We start from the raw sequence: 7,772 nt of genomic DNA on the forward strand, positions 1-7,772 counted from the left end.
AGGAAGACGTTGCTGCGGCTGAGGTCAAAGAGGTTGTTGCCTGTGTTCTCCTTTAGGATTTTGATGGACTCCTGTCTCACATTGAGGTCTTTCAACCATTTGGAGTCTATTTTTGTGTGTGGTGTAAGGAAATGGTCCAGTCTCATTCTTCTGCATGTGGCTGTCCAATTTTCCCAACACCATTTGTTGAAGAGACTGTCTTTTTTCCATTGGACATTCTTTCCTGCTTTGTCAAAGATGAGTTGACCATAGAGTTGAGGGTCCATTTCTGGGCTCTCTATTCTGTTCCATTAATCTGTGTGTCCGTTTTTGTGCCAGTACCATACTGTCTTGTTGATGACAGCTTTGTAATACAGCTTGAAGTCTGGAATTGTGAGGCCGCCAGCTTTGCTTTTCTTTTTCAACATTCCTCTGGCTATTTGGGGTCTTTTCTGGTTCCATACAAATTTTAGGATTATTTGTTCCATTTCTTTGAAAAAGGTGGATGGTATTTTGATGGGGATTGCATTGAATGTGTAGATTGCTCTAGGTAGCATTGACATCTTCACAATATTTGTTCTTCCAATCCATGAGCATGAACGTTTTTCTATTTCTTTGTGTCTTCCTCAATTTCTTTTATGAGTATTTTATAGTTTTCTGAGTACAGATTCTTTGCCTCTTTGGTTCAATTTATTCGTAGGTATTTATGGTTTTGGGTGCAATTGTAAATGGGATCGACTCCTTAATTTCTCTTTCTTCTGTCTTGTTGTTGGTATATAGGAATGCCACTGATTTCTGTGCATTGCTTTTATAACCTTCCACTTTACTGAATTCCTGTATGAGTTCTAGCAGTTTTGGGGTGGAAGCTTTTGGGTTTTTCACATAAGGTGTCATATCATCTGCAATAATGTAATTTTTGAATTTTGAATTATAAGTGAAAATACTCTGACAATTATTTCTTTCTCATTTTTCAATCATTTTTTCAAAATGATTGTTATAATTTCTTTTATTTCAAAACCTGTTATGATTGGATGGGAGTGTGTTTTCTGAGACAATGTATGGAAATTAGTTGCTGGTTTGCTTCTTATTTAATTTCATTATTTAATGAACTTTTATAATTAAGAATTTTTATGTGCCCGACCATTTATAATATATGTGAATAAACAAGCATAAGTCTTTATTTTTGTCCTCAAAATCAGACACTAGTTTCACTAGCATATGTGAAAATGCTTATACACATGTACACACACAGTTGCACACTTTATCTTTAGTGTTTGCATGTCCCTAATAAGGGCATGGTTGAGATTACAAATACCAAAAAAATCACCCTGCACTTTAAGTGTGTGTAAAAGTACCGATATGCAGAGCCTAGAACTTTATTTTCTAACCTGGTTTTATCTAGATTTCTGATTATGAACTTTTATGTCAGAGAGATGTTTTTCTCTTATCTCTTCTTCTTGTTTAACATTGTCTAGTATGGAATATGGCTGCAGAGTCAGATTGATTCTGGTGCTATTTTACACTCAAGTGAGGCTAGCAGAATATGAGAAGAGTAGTTTATGTTCATTCTGAATGGAAACAAGGAAAGGTTAAAGTGTTGTTTTACATTTTACCAAGAATCTGGACAAAAGGAGAAGAGAAAAATTCACTAATGGGAAGTCAATAATTGTATCCACAGCACAATTGTGCAAAAAATTGTGGCAGAAAGAAGGACTATGCCTAACGACACTCAGTTCCATCATTCTTCGTTCCACCTCCTGGGTATCCCTGGGCTGGAAGCTGTGCACATCTGGATTGGATTTCCCTTTTTCTTTGTGTATCTTATTACACTCCTGGGAAGTGCTGCTGTCCTGTTTGTGACCCAGATTGAGCATAGTCTCCATGAGCCCATGTACTACTTTCTGGCCATCTTGGACTCCATCGACCTGGGCTTGTCCACAGTCACCATCCCCAAAATGCTGGGTATCTTCTGGTTCAAATTCAGGCATATATCTTTTGAAAGCTGCCTTTCCCAGATGTTCTTCATCCACTTCTTCACTGCCATGGAGAGCACTGTGTTGGTGGCCATGGCCTTTGACTGCTGCATTGCCATTTGTAAACCCCTTTGGTATACCCTGATCCTCACCAGCAAAATCATCAGCATCATTGCAGGCATTGCTGTTTTGAGGAGCCGGTACATGGTGGCCTCACTAGTTGTTCTTCTCCTGAGGCTACCCTTCTGTGGCCACTATATCATCCCTCATACCTACTGTGAACACATGGGCATTGCCCATCTGGTTTGTGCCAGCATCAAAGAGAACATTCTGTTTGCCTTGGCAACATTTCTTTCTTATTATTTGATGTGCTCCTTATAATTCTCTCCTATGTCAGGACCCTCCATGCTGTCTTCTGCCTGCCCTCCAGGGATGCTCGACCTAAAGCTCTCAACACCTGTGGCTCCCACATGGGTGTTATCTTAGCTTTTCTCACACCAGCATTTTTCTCTTTCTTGACACACCGATTTGGCCACAATATTCCTCAATATATCCACATTTTCTTGGCCAACCTATATGTGGTTTTTCTACCAGCCCTCGATCCTATAAACTATGGGGTCAGGACCAAGCAGATTAGGGAGTGAGTCCTGAGGGTTTTCCTCAAGACAGATAGCTAACCGGTCAGAGGTCTTGGAAAGTCTGTGTTAGATTTCATGTTTCCTGCATTGTAAAAGTAGTTACCTTATGTCTGACCCAGCAGTAAAGAGGAAGAATTGAGGGGGGATATTGAGACTGGTAACATTGTCTTTGAATGCAGGTTTTATATTTAAAGTTAATGATATGTACATTGATAATATCAGACTGGAACAATTGGATAGCCACATGCAAAAAGATTAATTTAAATCCTTACATTACATCGTAGAAAAGTTAATCTACAATGGACAAGAGACCCAAAGACAAGAGCTAATGTATAAAAACCAACATAAAAATTATTTGTAATATTGTTCACATAAAATTTTATAGATATGACAATAGCAAGAAATATTTTTAAAATTGGACTTCACTAAAATTAAAATAATATATATTTTTCTTCAAAAGATACTAGTAATACAATGAAAAAGGAAGACATAATCTGAGAGAAAATATTTATACCTCATGTGTACGATAAAGGGCTTGTATAAACATATATAAAGAACTCTTGTAATTCCATTATAAAGTGTCAGATTACTCAATTAAAATAGAAAAAATATCATACATACATTTGTTAATAAACATAAATAACTAGTCAATAAGTACATAAAAATGTTCTTTATGATTCATCACTATAGATATGAATATTTAAAACCACAGTGTTGAATGTCAGTCCCTCTCTGTCCAATACAAATTCCCTTAAAGGTGTATTTCCTGATAGTACTTCTCGGTGTATCTTCTATATGAAACTCTCCATCTCAGAAGCTATTTCTAGGGAACCAAGTTGACAAAAGGTATTTTTTTTTTATGATGCATTTTCAACATTTTGGTGTCATGTTTATATTTTCACTTTGAGGGTTTTTTTTTTATCTCTTTTTGGACTTTTTTTAATGTTCACTGCAGTTTTAATGAGTTAAGCATAAAGCTACTCCCACATGCTACTACACATAAGTTTACAAATCCTTATATCTTTTTTTGGTAATTTATTTTATTTTTAAGCTTTTACTTAAATTCCAATTAGTTAATATACAATGTAATATTTGTTTCAGGTGTATAATATAGTTATTTAACATTTCCATACAACACCTGGTGCCCTCCTAATCCCCATCACGTATTTAACCCATTCCCCCACCCACCTACCTTCTGGTAACCATTAGTTTGTTCTCTATAGATAAGAGTCTGTTTTTGTGATACATGCACCTTGACGTTTATAGCAGCATTATCTACAATAGCCAAATTATGGAAACAGCTCAAGTGTCCATCAACTGATGAATGGAAAAAGATGTGATGTGTATATATATACAATGGAATATTACTCAGCCATAAGAAAGAATAAATCTTGAGCCATTTGCAATGACATGGGTGGACCTAGAAAGTGTAATGCTAAGTGAAATAAGTCAGTCTGAGAAAGACAAATACCATATGATTTCACTCATATGTGGAATTTAAGAAACAAAACAAATGAGCAAAGGGAAAAAGAGAGACAGAGGCAAATCACTTTGAGATTTTTCAAAGCTGATGTGTTTTATTAAGCTTGAAGCTTTTAGTTATTTTTTCTTTGGTTTTCAACAATGTTACTTTTTAAATTATGTTTAGTTAGCCAGCATATAGTACATCATAAGTTTTTGATATAGTGTTCAATGATTCCTTAGTTGCATATAACACCCAGTTCTCATACTTGATGTGCTGTTCTTTTTTTAAAAAAAAATGTCATTATGATTGAAATTTGTAGATTTTTTAAAAAACGTTTTATCTGAGTATAGTTAACACACAATGTTACATTAGTTTCAGGTGTACAACTAGTAATTCAACATCTTTATATATTATTCTATGCTCACCGCAATTGTAGCTGTCATCTGTCACCATACAACACTATTTGAATAACATTGACTATATACTCTATGCTGTACCTTTTATTTCCAGTGAATTACTCATTCCATAACTGGAAGCCTGTATCCCCCCACCCCCCTTCCCTTTGTGCACATCCCCTCATTCTCCTCCCCTCTGGTGATCATTAGTTTGTTCTCTATATTCATAGGCTTGATTCTGATTTCTGTTTGTTTATTCATTTGTTTTTTTAAGATTCCACATATAAGTGAAATTATATGGTATTTGTCTTTCTCTGTCTGACTTGTTTCACTTAGTATAATGCCGTCTAGTTCTATCCATGTTGTCACAAATGGCAAGATCTCATCTTTTTTATGGCTAATATTCCGCCATGCATGTATGTGTGTGTGTGTGTGTGTCTGTGTGTGTGTGTGTGTGTGCACGCATGTGTACATATGCTACGTATTCTTTATCCATTCACATATCAGTGGACACTTAGGTGGCTTCCATTGGTTAATGCAGATAATGCTCAATAAACATAGGGATACACATATCTTTTCAAATTAATGTTTTGGGGGGTTTTTTTGGGTAAATATCCATGGTGGAATTATTGCATCATATAGTATTTCTATTTTTAATTTTTTGAGGAGCCTTCATACTGTTTTCCATATGGCTGCACCAATTTACAATTCCCACCAACAGTGCATGAGGGTTTCTTTTTCCTTACATCCTTGCCAACACTTGTTCTTTCTTATCTTTTTGATTCTAACCATTCTGGTAGGTGTGAGGTGTTATCTCATTGTGATTTTGATTTGCATTTCTCTAATGATTAGTGATGGTGAGCACCTTTTCATGTAGTTGTTGGCCATTTGTATGTCTTCTTCTTGGGAGAAATGTCTGTGTCTTCTGCCAATTTTTTACTTGGCTTTTTGTGTGTGTGTGTGTTGAGTTTTACAAGTTCTTTATATATTTTGGATATTAACCTCTTATTGGATATGTCATTTGCAAACATATTTTCCCATCTAGTAGGTTGCCTTTTTGTTTTGTTGATGGTTTCCTTTTGTTAAAAAATATTTTATTTATTTATTTGTCAGAGAGAGAGAGAGAGCACAAACAGGGGAACAGCAGGCAGAGGGAGAAGCAGGCTCCCCACTGAGCAAGGAGCCTGATGGGGGTTTCAATCCCAGGACCCCAGGATCATGACCTGAGAGTAGGCATATGCTTAATTGACCGAGCTACCCAGGCATCCCTTGTTGATGGTTTCTTTTGCTCTCTTAAATAAATGGTGCTGGGAAAACTGAACAGCTAATATAAAAGAACAAACCTGGACTACTTTCTGATACCATACACAAAAATAAACTCAAATGGATGAACACCTAAATATGAGACTTAAAACCATAAAACTCTTAGAAGAGAACATAGGTGGTAATTTCTTTGACATTGGCTATAGCAACATTTTTCTAGACATGTCAGTTAAGGGAAGGAAACAAAACCAAAAATAAACCATTGAGACTGCATCAAAATAAAAAGCTTTTGCATAAGGAAGGGAATAATGTAGTTTGAATGAAATTATGTCTTTTTGAATGAAATTATGTCTTTCTGTAGTTTTATAAAAATAAATATATAGCAGAAATTCTTTAAAATATTGCTTCTATGTCATTTTCTATCTCTTTGTCTCATGTGATTCCAGTTAACCTAAGTTTAGTTAAACCTAAACCTAAGTGGTTTGGTTACCTATTACTGTTTAATCAAATTTCTGTTTAGAGCAATGAAACAAACTAACTCATCTCATAAATTTTATTAGCTGGGAATTTAGAAAGGTTAAGCAGGGACTGTTCTCTGCTTCATACTGTTTAGGACCTCAGATGTAATCATTCAAGTTGCTGAGAGTGACCCATATGACTGGTGGCTGGAACTAGTGGGCTTTCAAGTAATTTCTACTCTCAAGTCTGGCTTTTAGACCAGGATAGTTGAAGGGCTCATCTAGGACTCTTGTCTAGGGAACCTGCATGTGGCTTCTCCAGTATGGTGATCTCAGGATCAACCTCACAAAGGCCCAAACAAGTAGTCTTCCCAGCAGTAAAAGATGGAAGTTGCATGATCTATTTTTTTATTATTATGTTATGTTAATCACCATACATTACATCATTAGTTTTTGATGTAGTGTTCCATGATTCATTGTTTGCATATAACACCCAGTGCTCCATTCAATATGTGCCCTCTTTAATACCCATCACCAGGCTAACCCATCCTCCCACTTCCCTCCCCTCTAGAACCCTCAGTTTGTTTCTCAGAGTCCATAGTCTCTCATGGTTCATCTCCCCCTCCGATTAGTTGCATGGTCTATTAAAACCAATTCTGAGAAAGTATATAGCCCTGCCTTCATCATACTGTATTGTTTTAGACAGCCATCTACCTCCTCAGGTTCAGCGAGAGAAGAATGAGACACTCTTTGATGAGTGAAGTGTCAATACTTTTTTAAAGAACACAGGCCACCCTTTTGTAATAAAACACTCAGCAAATTAGTAATTGAAGAGAACTTCTCACCATAAAGGACATTTATGAAAAATCCATAGCTAACATTATATTCAATGATAAAAGACGGAACAGTTTTCCCGTAAGATCAAGAACAAGACAAGAATGCCTGTTCTCATTCTTGGTATTCAACATAGTACTGAAAGTTCTAGCCAGAGCAATTAGCAATACATACAAAAAACCTATTAAAGTGAATGGCCACATTAACATATTCATATTTATCTATAATAAAATACTCAGCAAAGTTTCAGGAAAAAAGGAAACACACAAAACCAATATATTTCCATACGCTCAATTAAAAATAAAAAAGTAAATTAAGATAATTCCCTTTATGCTAACATTAAAATAATAACACTCAGAAACACATTTAAGCAGAATTTGCACAATGAAAATTACAAAAAATTGATGAAAGAAATGATAGAACTAAGTAAATGGAAACACATCCTTTGTCCATAGATTGAAGACTTAATATAGTTAAGATGGCAATATTCTCCACAGAAAGCTATAGATTCAATGCAATTGCTATTAAAATTTCTCTAACAACCTTCTTTGCAGAAATAGAAACTCAGATCTTAAAATTCATATTGAATTGCAGGGAGTGGCAAGTAGTCAAAATAATCTTAAAAAAAAACCAAGGTTGAAAGATTCACACTTCCTACAAAGCTATGGTAATTAATACACTATGAGGCTGGCATAAGGATAGACACACAGATGAATGGAATAGAGATTAAATTTAAGAAACAAACTCAAGTATATATAGTCAAATAT

At 35.4% G+C, this 7,772-nt stretch overlaps 1 pseudogene; it reads left to right on the forward strand.

Annotated features, from left to right (window-relative positions):
- The first annotated feature begins 1,694 nt into the window (after window positions 1-1,694).
- Window positions 1,695-2,629, forward strand: LOC112806270 (olfactory receptor 52E8-like; annotated as a pseudogene).
- The last annotated feature ends 5,143 nt before the right edge of the window (window positions 2,630-7,772 follow it).

The sequence above is a fragment of the Callorhinus ursinus genome, unplaced genomic scaffold (assembly GCF_003265705.2).
Source record: "Callorhinus ursinus isolate GAN/ISIS: 27379988/994484 unplaced genomic scaffold, GSC_fseal_2.0 scaffold49, whole genome shotgun sequence".
NCBI classification, from domain to species: Eukaryota; Metazoa; Chordata; class Mammalia; order Carnivora; family Otariidae; genus Callorhinus; species Callorhinus ursinus.